Genomic DNA, 20959 nt, shown 5'->3' with positions numbered 1-20959 from the left:
CAGCTCTGCAAATACAGATGAATTTCTGTAGCACAAATTTGGATGAAGTTATAAATGGAGGAAAGAAATAGAGGAAACTTCCCTCTTCTAAGCACTCAGATTGGACGCCCTGCGTCTTTAACTCCGTCTGATATTTTCTAAAACGTCATAGAGCGTGAGGATAAAGAGACAGGGCTGCAGCAAGAACTCAGCGACTGCTGGTATCATAGTAGCAGGAACTACGCGCTACGCGGGCGGAGGAGGGGGGGGGAGGGGGGACCATTTCAGGTCCCATTAGGAATCCGTAAAGTCCCTGTCCGGAAGTCGAGCGCTGCCGGACGTGACGTTTTACGGGTTGGCGCCCGCGGGAAAACTGGCCGCTGGCTAAGGCGGTCTCACCGTTGGGACTCGGAAGCGGCCATGAGCCTCTGGGTGGATAAATACCGGCCGAGCTCCCTCACCCGGCTGGACTATCACAAGGAGCAGGCGGCACAGCTGCGCAACCTGGTGAGCAGAGCGGGAGGGAGGCGGCCGCCACGCTCAGCAGCTTCCCGCAAAGCAGAGGGGAAGGGAGTGAGACGGGGCCCCCCAGTGCTGGTGAGGGAGTCCCCAGAGTGCAGAGTGTGTGTTGCGGGGTTCCCGTAAGCCTGGCGTGGCGACCTGAGAGAGGGCGTTATAATGGCGCCCACTGAGCTGGCCCGGGCTGTAGGAGTCGGCGCAGGGGCGAGTGTGTTACAGCCGCGGGCAGTGATGGAGGCTGTGCTCTGGGACTCTGTTGCTAGTAACTAAACTCTTCATAATCATAGCGAAGTGCTTTCCAAAGAGGAGAAATTTGAACAAATGCCTCTATCCTCTCAATATATGAGTTTTTTTTTTTTTTTAAGAATCGAGAGTGAAGTGGAGGATATGTTTTTGTTTTTAATCCATGCAAATAATTTAAAGTAGAGCATTATACTTCGTTTATATGCATACCAGTTTTTCTTACAGTAACGTTAATTTTCCTAGCGGCAGGATGGATGCATCTTTTACTGGATTTCTGTGGCTACTCGTACAGAGTTGGGGCTATATTTTTAGAGCAGGCTTTAAAATACTATTCCTACCTGTTAGTAAGCCTGCTTTTAAACACTGTCTTCTTAACAGATCAAGTCCCCGTGCCTATATTGCTCTTTGGTTTGATAGCACTCTCTTACTGCTGCCGTTTCCATAGCTTTGCATTCCTGGCCTTAGGTGAAGTTCTCTTGTGCTTCCCAAGTGGCCTTGCAAGGAAATTGGTGCACCTACTTCTTAGGAAGAGGACCATTTTTGGGGACCCGGGTAGGAGGAGCGTCTATTGCAGTTACAGAGATTGATAGGGCGTTCCTATGTTTAAGCATATAGTGTTGGGCCTTGCATGCTCTGTGTTGTGCATGTAAGTTGGGTTAAATTAATGCCCAGAAAATAGTAAACATTCCAGAGTTTGGCAAATTTTCTATTGGAGTTGGATGGTAAACAAAATGCTTTGGTACTTTAAAAGTAATTTGTTTAACCCTGTGTCACCTCAGTTTGACTAGGGTAAAATGTGTTGTTCTTTTTTTTCTTAGGTGCAGTGTGGAGACTTTCCTCACCTCTTAGTCTATGGACCATCAGGTGCTGGAAAAAAGATGAGAATTATGTGTATTCTACGAGAACTGTATGGTGTTGGGGTGGAAAAATTGAGAATTGAGCATCAAAGTATCACAGTAAGCATCTCATGTCGAGGCTTGGCAGATGTTTCTGGCAGGGATTTTCAGTCCTGGTCATGTACATACCTCACCCCCACCAAGGCTGCCTAGTGTGTGACTTAAGAATGTGTGTGTGTGTGTGTGTGTGTGTGTGTGTGTGTGTGTGTGTGTGCGTGTGTGCGTGCGCATACTCGAGAGCTCATGAACACTCGCGTACCATGTGTGTATGTGATGAGTAGGATAACGGCTGTGAATTCTCTCTTTTCCATTTTGTTTAAGACAGTTTCTTTGCCACCTCCTGCAGCAGGGTGGCTGACCCAGAATCTCCTGTCTCTGCCTCCCACCTCCCTGTGAAGGTACCCTGGGATTTTCACTAGCGCTTATAGCTTTTATGTAGCGTTTGGGGATTTGAACTCAAGTCATCATGCATGCATAGCAGGTGCATTCTACTCAGACACACACACACACCCGCCGTCCCTGACATGCCCTTCTCTTAAGTGCTCCTCAGCTCAGCAAAATTGGCAGTTCATTACAAATAGTAGTTTGTAACTTGCCTTGATTATACTTGTTTATCTTTGACTTTGGTAAGTTGTATTTGTTTTGAAGTTACTAAGAGAATATGCCACACCTTTTTAAAGTCCTCCCGGCCTCTAATAGAGTGTCTTATGGTATTGTGTGTTGAAAAAGGAAAAGTGCTTAGTGTGAATGGAATGCTCTTAATAGAATCTTCAAGAGGGTAATGTTGAGTTATCTCAGAGAAACCTTGTCTTACAAGACAAAAGAGATGAGCAAATAGAAACACGAAGTATCTTCTCATTTGGGAGACTTATTATTTAAAAAGTTATTTTCCCTCATATTACAATATAAATTTCAGTTAAATTCCCAATGTTTAAAAACTGTATGATGCCATCCTAAATTCCCTATGGAGAATACATTTCTGAAATGAGTTAAAGTTGTAAATAAGATACTTAAAGTGCATTTGTTCCCTTATCTCATCTGTGGAATCAGATTATGTACCACAAACTAGCTTAAGGGAGGGTGGATTTATTTGAAGGGAGAGAGAGGAGGGAGGGAGAGAGACAGACAGACAGACTATTGAGATATATTGATTTTTAGAAATAGAAATAGCAAGTTTTCTGATAAAATACACTTCACCAACTTGAGTCCTGAGTTTGAAGTAATTTCAGAAGGTTTAGTCTGTGGTCAGTGGACTGTGTCTTTAAGTCCATCATGCAGCAGAAAAGTTATAGGGGTGGGGTGTAAGTGTATGAAGGAGGAACTTCCTCTGTCAGTGGAGGGGTAGCAGAGCTAGAGGCAGGAAGGAACCAGGCACATTTATGCCCAACGATCCACTCCAGTACCACGGTCTACCTCTTGTAGGCAGGCCCTACTCCCTAACATTTCCAGAACATCCCAAACACAGCACCATCTGAGCACTTACGTCTGTAGGGACATGGCACATTCAAACTGACATGGGACTTCTTTTACAAGATGGCAAATCAGAGTTTGACTGTAAAACAGTAAGGTAATAATTTGACCTGTGAAAGCAAATAGCCCACAAACATGCAGGGTGTATTTCAAATTAGTGGAAAGAATGAGGCAGCATAGCTGGTCATCTACTGGAGGAAAGTAAAGATGAATGCTGTGTCATACAGCTATGATATAAAGACCTTTGATGAAATACTGTCTTAGAATGACATGTCTTAGACTCTGTGAGCTCCCCATGGGCAGGGAAGCCATGGAGAACATGGAAACTACAGAAAAGATGTGGCTGTTTAGTGCATGTGGCTTTACGTCTGTAAGACAGGGATAAGCCGAATTAGCAGAGAGTGATTGGCATAAAGTATTCTATTAAACAGCAGGAAGATAACTTGGTCAAAACCAACAAGTAATCACAGTGCAGTGTGAGTGGCCAGTAACTGGAGCTTTGGAGTGGCCCAGCAGTGTGAGTCTGTTCTGTATTAGAAAACAGCAAGATCAGAATCCAGTCAGTGAAACTGAATAGCCAGACATGTTAGATTCTTGCTCAGCTGATGGGGCTGTAGTCAGGGGACACAGATATACAGAGTGTCAACAGAGTGAAAATCCATATGGGTAATTAGCTGTTGACTGTGCATGTTATGAGTTGATATACAGTCATGGCCTCCAGCAGTTTTCCGAAAAGGATTGCAAAGACATAGTAGGAAAAGCAAAATAGGTATGTGTGAAATTCCCTCTTTTTATATTTTTTCCATGAAACACTGATCCTATTAATGTATTTTTCTTTATTTCTCTGTTAATATGGAAGACTGCAGATAGTTGACAGTGGTGATTTGCTGATACATAAAAAAGGGAAGACAGCCGATCAGTAAATGTTGAGGAGATTCTTGTTTCATTCATAGACTCCATCTAAAAAAAAATTGAAATCAGCACATTGCCAGTAACTACCACCTTGAAGTTAATCCCAGGTAAATTCCTACTAAATATTTTTTATAAAAGTAGCTAGAAATTAACAATGTTAGCAGAAAAGGAGTTTTGCAGTCTCTGTCCTCCAGATTATAGTTTTATTTTTTAATAATATTATCTATGTAGAAGCACAGGTTATAAGCAGATTAAAGTAAAGCAGCTTGCTTGACACAGCCTGGTGCTTGGCCTACTGTGCTCTTAGTGCATTCAGGTCTACGCCATCAACAGAGCTTACTCTTTTCCCATAATTCTTGCATGAGTTCTGTTAGTGATCTTGATTTATTCGGTGCTGATGAGCATGCGCAAAGTTGTCTAAAAAGTTGATCCTGTTTGGAATGAGCATGGCTGCAGGCTGCACTAGTTTGTGTTTCAGTGTCCCAGTTAGAGTGGTGTGATGGCCACCAAGCATTGCTGGGATGTCCTGCTGGGGACGGGTGCACACCGGGGACGAACGTTGCAGATCAGAGCTGGGAAAATGGTCAGGGTTTTGTGTGGCCTAGGCATTCTTGGAGGAGTACAGATCAGAGGCCCTTAGGGCAGGGGCCACCATGGACCATGTTGCTGAGGTGAGTGCTTGTGTAAAGGAAGGGGTGTAGTGGAGAGCGCGGAAGGAGGAGTTGAAAGATCTTGCTTATGTGGATTTGGCGGCAGGACCCTTGTGTGCTGTATATGAACCTCAGAGTAACCTTGAGAGGGTTCATCAAGGGAAAGATTGCGAATAGATCAAATTATAAAACTAAACATGTTTGCTCTATAGGCAACTTGGGAATTATTCTAACTTCTTGGCTGGGAAAATGGTTGCCAGCGTCCAGCTGTTATGATCCAGCTGTGGCAAGCAGAGGAAACCTTAAGGGCTGTGTGGGTAACAAAGTAATTGACAAGTAGGATGTAATTAGGTCTTCACTTTCTGTACTGAGTAGTGTATCAAGATATTTGTTAAACTGTTAGTTTTGTTGTTCAAGTAATAAACTACTGTGAGAGCACACAGAATATTTTTAGTAGTAATACATTTTAAACTTGTTAAGGAGCCTAAAACATCTCAATTTTAAAGGTTTATGAGTATAATTAGATATTACTAGTTTCAACAACAGCAAAAAAGATGTCACCACAAGGCCTTCAATTGTAGCCAAGCATGATGGTAAACTCTGGAGGCTGATGTCAACATGTCTCCCAAAACAAAGCAAAAGAAGGCCAACTTCTGGCATTTCTCATGTAATAACAGATTAAGAATGAGGGTATATTTTACTTGGTGAGTATTTGCATCCATATAACCAACATTCTTCTGTTGTGTAGTGATGCAGGGAACAGTGACCGGGTGGTTATTCAGGAGATGCTGAAGACAGTGGCACAGTCACAACAGCTTGAAACAAGCTCACAAAGAGACTTCAAAGGTAGGTGGTGAGGAGACTTTCTTTGAGGCTGTGGAGTGACAGGGCTCTTTTCTTATTGGAGCTAGAAATGAATACATGCTGGGCATCCATGTGTATGTCCTTAATTACAGCACTGGGGAGGCAAAGGAGTTCAAGGCCAGCCTCGTTTACAGAGTGACCTAGCTGCAAGATAGCCAGGGCTGCATAGAGAGATCTGTCTCAAAAGAAAAGAAAAATGAATGTGAGCCCTGGTTTCTGCTTATGGTGTTTAGTCTTATGGTATTCAGTCTTCTGTCTGTGGTGCCTGTTTGACATTTCAGAGCAAGGTAATGGGAGCCCACCTCATTTAAAATAAAAAGCAATGCCATTTCAAAATAACACTCTATGACCAAAGTTTCCTGTTGTCAATTGTGAACAAAGAAAATAAAACTAGCTGCAATTGCATTTCCTAGACAGCCACTATTGACAGTGACTTTTGCCTGCCAGTATTTTTTATATACATGTTATTCTTACACATAAGAATTTCTGATGACAAAATGGCAGCATTTGATGTCAAATTCTTCTTCTGGGGGACAGTATACATTTGTATTTCTCCAAAACATTTATCTAATCTCCATGTTATTTTTTACCTTTGTCATTTTGGAGAAAATAGCATTTTTGTTTTTATATTTTCTTCTGTTATGTATTTATTATTTGAATTATTTATAGTTATTCTTAGCCCATTTCTTTTGTGTATACATGTTTGTGGTGTGTGGGGCCGTGATGTGATGATGTACAATGCACATGTGTGCAAGTGCACGTGCATGGCGGCAGTTGACACTTCCTGTCTTCCTAGCTCATTCTTCACCTTATGTTTGAGGTGAGGTCTCGCTGAGTCTGGAGCTCACTGATTTTGGCTCTGCTGACAGGGCTGTGAGTTCCTGGGATACCCCTGTCCCTGCTTCCCCAGCTCTGTACGTGGGCACTGGGCCTGAACTCAGGTACTTGTACTTCCAAAGTTTTCCATTAAGTTTATGGCTATATGAAAATAATGGTTTTCTTGGAACTTTGAATTCAATTGGTTCTTTTCTGTTGACCATTTTACAAAAAATAAATGTGAATTTAAATTTAAAAAAAAAAGGGCTTTCTTGTAGTGTTTGAAAGTAGGAGGCCAGAGAGGGATTGGGTCTCAGGTGGGCCCCATATTTTATTTTCAGAAAGCAGTGAAGCACATAACCCTGTGCTGCGGTCTCTACCTCTTTGTTTTTCCTGCCACTCTGCATCCTTGTTCTTGTCTCATTGTTGCTCTGTTCAGCCACTTCCATTGCCGGGCTCTGTGTGGAGCGTCATTGTAGCATTTTCAGAACCAACCACTTGCCCAGGCTTTACTGTGTTGGGCCCTGTGCAACCTGCTTCTCCGCTTACAACTTCTGCTTTGCTATTGGCTGTGATTCCCAGTGTGTCCTTTGGGTACTTTGGGGTGTCACATCCTAACAGCTGGGGCAAGTGTTGTGGATCCCTCCTTTCTCTCCCATTTGAGCACGATGCCGCTTCATTGTCACTGTTTGTTCCTATCAGCTTCAATGTGGCTGTAGTATGACTTAAATGCTGAGGCGGCTGTGACTGTGAGCTCGTTTAAGTGGAACCTGTTGCCGCTGCTATCCTTTGGAAGCAGCTTGTTTTTGCAAGTTAGATTTATCCGCTGCCTATGCATTGTTCCTGAGCCACTTAAGACTGACCGGTCCTAGGATGCATCCAAATCCTCCTGTTGGCTACACCCAATGGCTATGACTCTTGTAATGGAGATTTGCAAAGTCTTAGTGAATTTTTTAGAATTTACAGTGCAATGCAGCACATTCAGGTCTTGCAACTTTGTTACCAGTGGTAACGGCTGTAGTGACATTCCTAATTTAACTTCACTGTGACCCTGTAGTGACATTCCTAATTTAACTTCACTGTGACCAATGTTTCTTAGTCTTTTTTTTTTATATAAAAAAATAAAAAATACTCTTCTAAATCTAATCTGTCCCTTTCAAAGGTAAAAGTGGACTATCAGTCATCTATTTAGGATTAAGGCCTTGCCTCTCAAGCCTTAATGTGAAGCTGGTTTCTTTCTTTTTGACTCAGTGGTATTATTGACAGAAGTGGATAAACTCACAAAGGATGCTCAGCATAGCATGCCTTGCGCAGAACCATGGAGAAGTACATGTCCACCTGCAGGCTGATCTTGTGCTGTAATTCTACGTCCAAGGTGATACCCCCGATCCGCAGTAGGTGCCTGGCAGTTCGTGTGCCTGCTCCCAGCATCGAAGATGTAAGTCAGGTTAAGCTTTTCAGAAATACTTGCTCCAGTTTTGCTTTCTGAAATACAGTGACACTTATTGGTCATTGAAGGGCAGCTACAGATAGAGCTGTAGGCCAGCCATTAGTAGGTGCGGAGTGATAGTGATGTGTCTAATGGTGAATGCAAATACAGAACATGCTCTCTTTCACTAGTCTTTTACTCTTAACAGATGAGCAATCACCAAGCTATGTGATGTCTCCGGAAGAATTTGGTATCTTCTACCTCAAGCTGATTTACTTAGTTATAGGGGGAAATGTGAGCATCAAGGAAGGAGATGACATGAGAATCCTGGTCCCTCTGGGGGAGTCAGTACACTATTTCCCTTTTCATTTTAACAGCTGTTAGTCACATGCACCTGTTTCTCACAGTAGACAGCTTTCCCACTGACAATAGAGAGGGGAAGATTGTGTGCATCAGCTCCATGTGTCACTTTCCTGTTCATAGTAGATACTGAGAGATCGCACACAGCAGCAGCATATGGTGCCCTGCGGGAGGCAGAGCAGCACTGACAGGGCTACATATCAGTGTTAGCAGGAGTTAAACATCCTCATTGTGATTTTCCTCCGTTAATGTGTCTCACAGATTTGCAGTGTATTATCTACTGTCTGCAAGAAGGAAGCTCTGGCCTTTCCCTCGAAATTGGCTCATAGACTGGCCGAGAAGTCCTGCAGAAACCTCAGAAAAGCCTTACTTATGTGTGAAGCTTGCAGAGTGCAGCAGTGAGTGGGGCTGTTACCACAGGGAGCGTTCTGGGACATGGGAGTGTCTTGTTCATTGATTTCTTTTTGTTTCACAGATACCCTTTTACTGAAGACCAAAAAATCCCCGAGACAGACTGGGAGGTGTATCTGAAGGAGACTGCCAATGCTATTGTCAGTCAGCAGACGCCACAAAGGTAAAACAGTGTGAGGGAGGCAGAGATACCATGACATTTACAAGTATAAACTAATCTTGAGCCTTATTTGAAAGGAAAAAAACCAGCACTTAAGATCTAAAATATAGTAGCCAAAGTACTTAGTGTGGTTTTCCGTGATCTGTCAACATATAAAATTGAACCATACTTAATAAATTTTGGACTGTTTTCTTTTTTGTTCCAGAATGTTCAGTAGCTTAGTTTTAGTCCACAGCATGGATTCCCTAGTGTGGTTAGATTGAATGAACAATCGTAATTGCTGTACTTACTTTGAAATTGATGCAGAATGTGCGAGAAAGACACTGTGCTTCCAGCTCTCATCCTAATTTAACCAAACATCCTAGGCAGGTGCCTTCACCTTAGGTTCCCAGCCTTTTCATTTGCTGTTCTGCAAGGGTACTTGTGCTTTGTTACAGAGAACAAAGAGTTTGTGCGATACAGCTCTGGAACTAGGAAACATGCCATGTCCAAGGATAGAGTCTGGGAAGAGAAGTAAAGCACTTAGAAAACTTCATTTTGTCATGAATTCTAAAGTTGTTCTTGCTGGGTCCACCTGTGGGTCTGTTGCTCACAGTGTACAGTACTGAGCATGCCTCCATTGCTAGTTTGCCTTATGGCAGCTTGACTAAGACAGTCTCTTTATCTGAACAACTTGGTCAGGTTTGAAGTTCCCTTGTTACCTCAGTATAGCATTTCTTCAGGCTCGTGGGAGCACAGCCTCATCCTTGGGCCTTAGGGGTAGTTGATCATTTTAAGTGCAGAATAGACCTGAGTGCCGGCACCAGAGAGAACCTGACTGTCCTGCTTGAGATGAAAGTCTTGGTGAGAGCAGTGAGCACTTCTCTTGTCGGTTGTGTCTGATGAGTTAGGGTTTTACAGGCCTCTTACCAGCATCACTCAGTGGAGCTGGGCAGTGAGGCATCCTGGGTGCTCCTGTGCAGTGGAGCCGGGCAGTGAGGCATCCTGGGTACTCCTGTGCAGTGGAGCCGGGCAGTGAGGCATCCTGGGTACTCCTGTGCAGTGGAGCCGGGCAGTGAGGCATCCTGGGTACTCCTGTGCAGTTGAGCTGGGCAGTGAGGTATCTTGGGTACTCCTGTACTATACTCTGCCTGTGGGATGGAAAGGAGCTTGAATGTCTACTTTTAAGAAAACTTTTAAATCCCTATCTTGATTGACATGGAGTGGAATCGGCAGTAGCTTACTGAGAACTGTGGGTAGTTGTTTTCACTTTTGGTCAGAACCTTGGGGGAATATTGTTGTTTATTCTTGTTCTGACATGCAATGTGTGCATTTCCTTTACCCACTCCTGAAAGTGTCATCAGGAAGGCTTGAGTTAAGGGTTCACAGGTTTGGCCCCCGTGTTGGCTTAGCTTGGCTGTGCTTCCCTGGGAGCTCTGTCCCTTCTATACTAGGCAGCTTGTGTCCCTGCTGTGTTGTTTATATACTTTTTGCTCATATCCCCTCATCACTTGGGTGATTGACGGTGGCTGTCTAGTCTTCACAGCCACTCTGGATACTTAAGGCGTACAATTCAGTTGTGTGTAGAGAAGATGCATTAACATAGCGCTTGGTATATCAGTAAAGTGAGTGTCTTCAGGTCCTGATGTGAATCAGCTTTACATTTCAAGGTCATTTTTCTTCTTAAAGTTATTATCTCTCCCTCTCTCTGAATATGTGTGTATACAGCCATGATTGTGTCAGTATCTGGAGATCAGAGAATGACTTCCGGGAGTCCATTGTCCCCTCCACCATGGGTTCTAAAGGATCAAACTCAGGTCCTCAGGTTTGTACAAGAAACAGATTATTCACCAAACTTGTCAGGCCCTGGAATCTTGATTTCTCTCTAGTAGTCTTGTGAGTGATATAATAGCCCTTATTATAAATACCTATTGTTTAAAAGGTATGAAAAAAAAAAACCTTTTTAAAAATTGAATTGGTCCATGACCATGGTGGTGTATCCTAGGAGGCTGAGGGTGGAAGATTGCTCCTGATTCAAAGCCAGCATGAGCTACACAGTGAGGTCCAGGCCACTTGGGCCACAGAATGAGACTGTCTGAAAAGACAAACTAAAGTAGGTGGGGCTTGGGCTTTCTCTCCTTCATACAGCACAAGCCATAAGGTGATATAGCAAGTAAGAAAATGGACCTGTACTGGCTGGTGTGTTAAAATTGCTTCTTACTTTTTATCACAAAGTAGCAATTTCTTTGTTTTATATAGGCTCCTTGAAGTCCATGGGAGGCTCTATGAGCTTCTAACTCATTGTATTCCTCCTGAGATAATAATGAAGGTAAGTAGCCCTGTTTTACGTCCTGAAATTTTATAACTGTAAGCTGGACACTGGCTGCGTGATCACAAAACTTTTGAAATGCTGAGATATATCATTATTGCTAGCATTTCAGTAATCCTGTGCATTAGGGAAGCACTGAAGAAGGAAAGGAGGACCCCAGTGTGACAGTAATCCTGTGCATTAGGGGAGCACTGAAGAAGGAAGGGAGGACCCCAGTGTGACAGTATGTGATAGAGAGTGATAAGGGGGACAAGTGAAGAAGATTTCAGAGTGTTGTGAGTCTTTAGAAGAAGGAAAGGGGGATAATAATAATGGAAGTGAGCTATGCACAGTATGGACAGCTGCTCAGGGAAAGGCCCTCCTCAGCTGACACATGGAAGAATGAGACTGAAGACAGGTACAGTCTAGGCCTTATAGGATTGGCCTACTGGCCACTTGGCTAAGTTTACTGATTTTAGATATTGGGGCATTTGTGGGATTTTGTTTGTTTCTGTCAAAATTGCACAGTAATGTGAACAAAATTAAATGATACTGAAAAGGCAGAGAAAAATGTGCTCTCTTACATACAGGAGTTAATGCTGTGAATAGATTTCTGTTCTTTTCACCTAGTAACAAGTGCCGTGTGTGCGTGCGTGCATGGGTGTTACTAGTGTATAGTCTGTTCATTCTATTGAGTTTTCATTCAACAGTATAGGATAAATGATACCTCATTGTATGACCATGTCAATTTCTTGAAGATGAGCTTTTTGGTGAAAATTTGGATTGTCTATAGATTATTATTATTTTTATAATGAATGTGGCAGTAACTACCTTTGTGCTTAGATCCTTGGACTCCTATGCAACTGCGTATAGCTGCTCTCAAGTTATGTTAGGTTTCTTCCTGGTAAACACATTATAAGTTGAACATGTTATGTCTCAGAATGGCATAGCCAGATATTGTGGCCACACCTCTAGCTCCAGCCACTGGAATGAAGTATAAGGATATTTTGAGCACATCAACCTGGGTAACAGTGAGACTTGGTCTCTTAGCACCACTTACTTGCCCATCAGCAGCACAGGTTAGTGATGATATGTTGTAGGGTATTGACTGTTGCCATCAGGATTATGTGGTACTGGCATTGCTCCCTGCTTGGTACCAGGGTCTCAAGAGAATATTATAGTACATATTTCTAGTATGGAAAAAGAGTATGTGTGCATTTATAATTTATATATGTATATATATTCTTAAATACATATGTACAACCTGCTCAGTCTGCATACTGTCAGTTTGCAGTTTCTGCTGCATGTACTTTATTTTGCATTATCAATAAAGCCAAAACCTCATGCTGTGGCAAGGGGCTTTCTGTGTTTGGCAATGGAAGACCTTGAATAAATACCAGGTTTTGTTACACATGTTGGTTTTAGGTTTTTTGGCTTTGATTCACACAAATGAAATAACATCTTTCTCTTATACATATATACATATGTTTGTATATATTCGCCTGCATATACATATAAAAACTATATTAAAGCTTTATCTTTTGTGAGTGAGAGGCATAAGCATGTTTGGCTATTTTCCTCATGATTGCGCTTTATGTCACCCTCACTTCCTGTAGGGCCTACTTTCAGAAATCTTATATAACTGCGATGGGCAGCTGAAAGGGGAAGTGGCACAGATGGCAGGCTATTATGAGCATCGACTACAGCTGGGCAGCAAAGCCATTTACCATTTGGAAGCATTTGTGGCCAAGTTTATGGCACTTTATAAGAAGTTCATGGAGGATGGACTGGAAGGCATGATGTTCTGACTCAGCCAACAGGTCTTCCAAACACCTCAGATTGGGTTTATGTACATTTATGCTGGGCTGTCGGTACAATAAACTAGCTTTACTTATGGATTGTTATTGCTGTTTTAATTCTCTCCTAAGTATAAATCTCATTTTTAAAATTTTTATGTGTATGAATGTTTGCATTGTGATTATGTGTGCTTGTGTACCATGTGAATGCCTGGTGCCTCAAGAGGCCAAAAGAGGGTCTTGAATCCCCTGGAACTGGAGTTATAGATCGTGTGACTACCATGTACATACTGAGAACCAAACCAGTACTTTTTATCCCCTGAGCCATCTCTATAGCCCCTGAACTATAAAAGACATCCATGATCTTGTCGTTAGTGTTGTGGTATATTGGTTGAAAGGTGATCCTGTAACAAAAATGGGTGTTAATCTAGAAGGTGGACACTGAAATTTCCGGATCCCTGTGATACTTGACAGTGAATTACACAGAGACTGTTGTACAGAGTTCACATAACTCACAGGACCTCTTTAGAACATGTTTCCTTGGCTGCATGAAGCTTAGGGAGGTTATGAGCTGCCAGTCTTTCTCTCCTGGAAGCCTTTCTTAGGTTAGTCTCTGAATTTCCAGCTTCCAGCCAGACATTGCAGAAAATACTCAATTCTTCTAGACTATCTTCTATTCCTTAAGTCTTGTAAAGAGTTTTGGTCATAAGAATAATGTAACACTTTGGACCAAAGATTTATCCTACTAGTCCTGCTCTGGAGGATGAGCACTCTCCACAGCCATCTTGCCCTTGCCCTTGGTGCCATGGTGAACAGATAGGAAGGTGACCCAGACACTAAAAAACCTGCATGCTGAATATCAGGAGCTTGGCTTCTTTGAATTGTCAGGAAAGTTATAGTGGGATCTCTTCAGGGACAGGGCTCCTAGGTATCCCAGGACATAGTAAAAAGCAATTGATTGATCCTTGTTGACTATGATAATTTTTCAACACAGGAACATCTCTCACCTTAAGGTGAATAAGACTATTCTGGAGCCAAATACAAGAGACTATCGCCCTGAGACATGGATTTGGCTCGTTCCAAGTTCCACATTCCAATGTGGAAGCAGTAGTATTTATAGTATACTGCTATTCAGTATAGTATATACTGTATATTCAGTATAGTAAGTGCTATTCAGTTAGATGTTAGAAAAGTGGGTTATGGCAATGCATAGAAAACTCAAGCTATTGGCCACAGATGCTTTCAGGTGGAAATCTTAACATTGGGCCTGGTAGAAGCTTGTGTTCTAATGAACACATTCCTAAAGGTATTCATTAGTCATAGGACATTGGGCCAACAAAAGAGGTGGGCAAGGAATGGCTAGTAGGGGCTAAAAATAGCCCAAGATACAATTGTTATTCGGCTGTGGGCATTCCAACATCTTCACATAACTACAGTTCTGTGGGAAGGATTGTAAGCTTTGTCACAGGTGAAAGCAGTCTTGGTGGGCTTTGCCCTTGGACTTTGATACTCCCCGAGATTAACCGTGAGGTAGGGTGGAGCCATCCTGGGCTTGGAATTCAGGAAGCAGACCTGGGGACTCCTCTCGGATTATTGTGTTTCTAATCGTCTAATCGACCCTGATGGGAGGAGACCCTTGCACCTGAGAGACAGGCAGAGAGGACAGGAGGAGGGAGCAGGTTTGGAGGGAGCAGCTCAAGTGCTCATGGATTAGCAAAAGGATCAATGAACAGGCCGGACCAGCACGCAGGTCAGAGAAACCTAGTGACCCATCCCATGGAACAGATAGCGGAAGGTTCACTCTTGTTTCCCTTTAACTTTTTTCTCCCTCTTGTGTAAGATAGTTGGGTTGTATAATAAAGTTTAACCATTAAGAAACAGAGCCAACACAGTTCTAATTGGTCAGTCAGACTTTGTACACATAGCTTCCTCCTCGGAATTCTCATTCACGTGATGAGGTAGGTGGTCAGGTTCAGGGTGTGCCACACTGTCAAAACAGATCCTACCACCAAATTCCACAGATAAGTTGAATAAAAGAACAGATGAAGATGACAGGTGATTGATAACCAGCAAACACTTCAGTGTTATTGCTGCTTTTAGAAACTTGAAGGCTATGATTTTAGTAATATTCCCCATCCCATCCCCCCAAAATAAATAATAGAAAAAGCCACAGTGAATACAAATCCAAATGTTACTTGGTGGGTGATGCAGATGACCCTACTGCAGTAGTGAGGAGTACATAGAAGAAGGGGCAGCAGAAGGTAGTCAAGATACAGCTTAGAGCTCTGGTTTGCCCTGGACAGCCAGTAGGTCTTAGTTCTATACAAAGTGATGTGAAGCCACAGCTGTGAAGACCAGTGGATCCTCAAAGATGAGACAGATCATTTGGGGTTAATCTCATGGTTGAGGTACTCTTAAATTGGGCACTTGTATTTCATAAAGAAGAAATTTTCAGGCTTTATGTTTCAAGAAATGGCTATCATTAATGAAATGATTGAAATGTCTATCATTAATAAAAATATCAAAGAAAATGCAGGAGGAATGCATATGGATGCAGTGGTACATGTCTGTACACACAGAAATCCCATTAAAGCATGAAACCAGAAGCTATAATGTACACAAAGGAACTGTAAGTTAAAAAACAAAACAAAACAACAACAACCCTGATACAACATTATGAGACAAAGAACGTACAAATGGCCATCTATCGCTGGGCATGGGGCCTACCTTGAAGCATGATTTGTTGCTCCGATGAGACTCCCTTGGAGAAAGCTAAGGCCTTATTTTTAAGTGTTTATCTCCTTTGGCTCTTAACACTCTTTCTGCCACAGAATTCCGTGACCCCTTAAGGGAAGCATTATTGACTGGTTGTTGGTCTCTGTATTTGTTCCCATCTGCTACAGGAGGAGTTTTCTCTGATGATGGCTGAACAAGGCACGGATCTGTGAATATAGCAGAATAAGTCATATTGCTATGTTCCTTCAGCAGAACTGTAGTATTTAGATTTCTCTTTATCCCTGACCTATCTAGTTTCGGGTTCTTGGCCACCCAAACTGTATTGGATATAAGTTCCTTCTCATGGAGTGAGGCCTTAAATCCAATCAGATATTAGTTGGTCACTTAACACAACTTTTGTGCCACCACTCCACCAGCAAATCTTGTAGACAAAACACCATTGTAGACTAAAGGGAGTGTGGCTGGATTGGTGTTTGGTTTTCTTTTCTAGGAGCATGCAGAGTAGCTTTTAGTATCATAAACAGTAGTCCATAGGGGTAGACACCAGCTCAGATTCTCTATGTTCAGTGAGTTGCTTAGGTGTTGTCCTCAGCAGCAGGGTCTTACCAACAGGTTGTGTAGCCTGAGTTGTTTGGTGATTTCTATGGCACCCTTTGGTGAAACCTCGATTAGGTTTAATTCATTTTCAGTACAGGAAGATTCATTTGATGATGAAAGATATCCAGTTGGGGCTTTTTCTCTCACCCATTATTTGTTGGTTTCCTTTAGATGATCTTCAGGTTTGTATACATTTTCTTAAGCTTCTACTGTATTAGGTTTACATACAGCCTCTCAAATAATATTTGGTTTTAGCTGTCCTTCCCCTTAGTCCCTTCCCAACTTCCCTGTCCCCTGTTTGACCCTCCCATTAAAGTCTCTCTCCCACTCCATTCATCTATAACTATTCTATTTTCCCTAGGGAGATCCGTCTTGCTCTCCAGTCCCTTTGTCTATATCTAATCCCTGTTGTTGCACAGATTATAGCTTGGTCATCAATGATTTAATGGCAAACATCTACATACAACTGAATGCATACCATATTTATCTTTCTGGGTCCGAGGTTCCTCACTCAGGATGACTTTCCCTCTAGCAACATTCATTTATCTATGAATTTCATTTATTTTTAACAGCTGAGTAATGATCCATTGTGTAAAATGTACAACATTTCCTTTATCCACTCATCCATTAATGGACATCTAGGTTGTTTCCAGTTTTTGGCTGTTTTGAGTTGAACAACAAATATGGTTGAGTAATTGTATAGTTTTAAAATAAATACAAAAAGAAAGAAATGAACCTGCAACTAAACCTCAAAAAATGTTTTATTTATTTTTATCATTCTCTTTCGTACTGATTTGTATATAGATGAACCTTTTGTAGAAGGATTTTTTTTTTTACATTTTTCTTATTTTGTGTTGATTCTTTTAAATTTTTGTATTAAAAACCAAATCAGGTCAACTCTATTGATTTCTGTTTTGAATGGAATTGTATTTTCTTAATTCATTTGGAGAAATTGATATTTTCATTGTTTTGTTGCAAAATAGGATGTGTTTTCAGTACATTCAATCATTTACTCTTAAAAACATGGTTTGCTAATGTTGCAGAACAGGGTAACCTGGAGAAGGCAATGTGAATTCTAGCATATTCAAATATGAAGATCGTCATAAGAAATAGAAAAACAGTGCAACTCTTTTCTCATCTGGGCTACATGAAACAAACAGAATGCTTAAGAGAAGCCCAAAATATACAAACATAGTAGTAGATTCAATGTAAATGTCCTAGAAAGTACCAGGGCTCATGGTCTAGCAATTTTGGGACATGTGATTTTTTTCCTAAACCAACTAACCCTCTTCCATTCTCTGGAGTGCTTTTGCTTTTTAAATTAAATACTTCTATATCTATTTCTAACCTGGTGTCTATTCCAACTCATTGTCTTGGGACATGAGAACCTGGACATGGGTGCCTTACAAGCTCAAGCCCATGCCTTTGACAGTGATCCACTTTTAAAAGCTAGCGCATTTTTTGAAATAACACATTTCAAGGTTCATACATGATAAAGTATTCCACTTTTAAAAAATTATCTATTTACTTGCCATAAAATAGACATGTTGATTAATGGTCTAGAACTGAAGATTCAGATATAAGCCTACAAACCTATGGACACATGATGTTTGATAAAGAAGTCACACATACACTGGAAAAAAAATAAAATATTTTCAACAAATGGCACAAGTTAAACAATGTCTTCACAGAGAAGAATGCAAGTTGATAAATAGAAATTTATCAACATGCAAAAATTCAACTCCAAATGGAATAAGAACCTCAACATAGGACCAGATATTTTGAGTCTGAGAGAAGAGGTTGTAAGAAATAGGCACAAGAAAGGAGTTCCTGGACATGTTCAGATAGGATGGCATGAACCAACAATTAATAATTATGGCTGTACGATGCTAAAAAGCCTTGGAAAGGCATTATCATCATTCAAGCACAGCTGCCGCCTACCGGAGGGGAAGAAACCATTACAAATTATATGTGACATAGGGACAATATCTAGATTTTATAAAGAACTTTAAAAAAAGGTGAACACCAAGAAGTTAAATAACCTACAGCTAATAATATACTAAAAAGTATAATCATTAATGACAAACTAAACATTTGATCCACAGATAAGTGTACCCCTTACTTCTCAAGGAAACTTTTCTTTGTAACAGATGGAGACTAGTAAGGGAAACAAGAACATAAAAAATGCAGAGTTATAAGTTATGCAGCCCAGTCTCAGCAGATACATGTATAAAATACTCCTGCATTAAGGCTCAAAGAACACTGAGGAAGATTGTTAAGAGGGCCAAGAAGAGACTTGATACCCTAGCATCATATTCAGGGGGAGGAGGTCCCTGTCAGTCACAGTCATAGGGAAGGGGAATGGGGTGAAAGCGGGAGGGAGGGAGGAATGGAAGGATGCACGGGATGGGATAGCAATTGAGATGTAATATGAATGATTTTATTTTTCAATAAAAAGATAATAATAATTCAAAAGAAAAAAGAGAATCAGGGAGCTGGCCATAAGGTTGTGTCTTTTAGTAATGTCAGAAGCAGAATCCATAACATCATAGCAACATGACTGCCAAAAAGCATGAGCTGAAAAAGGATAGTACCAATAGTCATGCCAAATTGGATGGGGAAAGCCCAAGAGCCCTCAATCCTACAAAGAGAACTACATGCAACTAAGGAATGCTGAGAGTTGGAGAAATAAGTCTTTCCCAAGTAAGAACACATCAATTTGGTTATCCAATACCAAATCTTCAGCCCTGTAAACATACATGTGAGTAACATTATATGGATTGAGTAGTTTATATTCATGGTTATATCTATACATACATGTATACATATAACAGCAATTAATAAATAAATAGGTCATGGATTTGAAAAGAGCAAGGTAGTATATATAGGAAGCTTGGGAGGGAGAAAAGGAAAGGGAGAAATGATGTAATTATAACCTTGAGAAAGAGGAAAAGAGAACAAGCAACCCAATTAAAAATAGGGTATAGAACTAAATATTCTCAAGTAAAACACAAATGAGTGAGAAATGCTTATAAAAATGTGGACATTCTTAGCCATCAGGGAGTCTCAAATTAATACTGGTTTGAGGTGTTATCTTAACACACTCAGATGGTCAAGATCAGTAAAGCAAATGACAACACATACTGGCAAGGCTGTAAGGAAAGAGGGACATTTATCCATGCTGATGAGGGTCAAAACTTGTATAGTAACTATGAAAAATGGTGTGTGGGGTTCTTCAAAAGGCTGAAAGTCCATCTATCCCAAGGTCCAGCTATTCCACTCTTGGGTTTATACCCAAAGGATTCCGCATGTTTTTTTTTTATTTTTTCCTTTATTAATTTATTCTTGTTACATCTCAATGGTTATCCCATCCCTTGTATCCTCCCATTCTTCCCTCCCTCCCATTTTCCCCTTATTCCCCTCCCCTATGACTGTTCCTGAGGGGGGATTACCTCCCCCTGTATATGCTCATAGGGTATCAAGTCTTTTCTTGGTAACCTGCTGTCCTTCCTCTGAGTGCCACCAGGTCTCCCCCTCCAGGGGACATGGTCAAAGGTGAGGCACCAGAGTATGTGAGAAAGTAATATCCCACTCTCCACTCTACTGTGGAGAATGTTCTGTCCATTGGCTAGATCTGGGTAGGAGTTTAAGGTCTACCGCCTGTATTGTCCTTGGCTGGTGCCTTAGTTTGAGCGGGACCCCTGGGCCCAAATCTGCCTATCATAATGTTCTACTTGTAGGTTTCTAGGATGCTCTGGATCCTTCTACTTTGCCATTCTCCCATGCTTCTCTCATCTAGAGTCCCAATAGGATGTCCTCCCCTCTGTCTCAGTTTCCTGGTAAGTGAAGGCTTTTGTGGGACATGCCCCTTGGGCTAATATGCAGATATAAGTGAATATATACCATTTGAGTCTTTCTGCTTCTGAGTTAACTCACTCATTATGATCATTTCTAGCTCAATCCATTTATCCACAAATTACGGGAATGCTTGTTTTTAATAGCTGAATAGTATTCCATAGTGTATATGTACCACAGTTTCTTTATGCATTCTTCTACTGATGGACACTTAGGCTGTTTCCATGTTCTGGCTATTATGAATAAGGCTGCTATGAACATGGTTGAGCAAATTTTCTTGTTGTGTGCTGGAGCATCTTCTGGGTATATTCCAAGGAGTGGAATAGCTGGGTCTTGAGGAAGCCCTATTCCCATTTTTCTGAGATAGCACCAGATAGATTTCCAAAGTGGCTGTATTAGTTTGCATTCTCAACAGCAATGAAGGAGTGTTCCTCTCTCTCCCCACATCCTTGCCAGCATGTGGTGTTGCTTGAATTTTTGATCTTAGCCATTCTGATGGGTATAAGATGGAATCTCAGAGTTGTTTTGATTTGCATTTCCCTGATGACTAAGGAGGTTGAGCATTTCTTTAAGTGTTTCTCAGCCATTTGATATTCCTCTGTTGAGAATTCTCTGTTTAGTTCCAAGCCCCATTTCTCAATTGGGTTATTTGGTTTGGTGGTGTTTAATTTCTTGAGTTCTTTATATATTTTGGATATTAGACCTTTGTCAGATGTAGGGTTGGTGAAGATCTTTTCCCAGTCTGTAGGCTGTCGCTTTGTTCTCCTGACAGTGTCTCCTGCCTTACAGAAGCTTCTCATCCTCATGAGGTCCCATTTATTAATTGTTGACATTAATGTCTGGGCTGTTGGTGTTCTGTTCAGGAAGTTGTCTCCTGTGCCAATATGTTCCAGGCTCTTCCCCACTTTTTCTTCTAAGTGACTTAGGGTCTCTGGTTTTATGTTGAGGTCTTTAATCCACTTGGATTTGAGTTTTGTAC

The 20959-nt window shown here is 41.4% G+C and overlaps 1 pseudogene across 1 annotated transcript; it reads left to right on the top strand.

Annotated features, from left to right (window-relative positions):
• The first annotated feature begins 291 nt into the window (after positions 1 to 291).
• Positions 292 to 12894, top strand: LOC311598773 (replication factor C subunit 3-like; annotated as a pseudogene). Its single transcript, XR_014783629.1, has 9 exons — positions 292 to 486; positions 1560 to 1697; positions 4061 to 4126; positions 5418 to 5515; positions 7601 to 7787; positions 8400 to 8536; positions 8614 to 8712; positions 10948 to 11017; positions 12613 to 12894. The product of XR_014783629.1 is annotated as a replication factor C subunit 3-like (transcript).
• The last annotated feature ends 8065 nt before the right edge of the window (positions 12895 to 20959 follow it).

Source organism: Acomys minous, assembly GCF_964271855.1.
Source record: "Acomys minous genome assembly, chromosome: 5".
Classification (NCBI taxonomy): domain Eukaryota; kingdom Metazoa; phylum Chordata; class Mammalia; order Rodentia; family Muridae; genus Acomys; species Acomys minous.
This window is presented reverse-complemented; position numbering and strand designations above follow the sequence as displayed.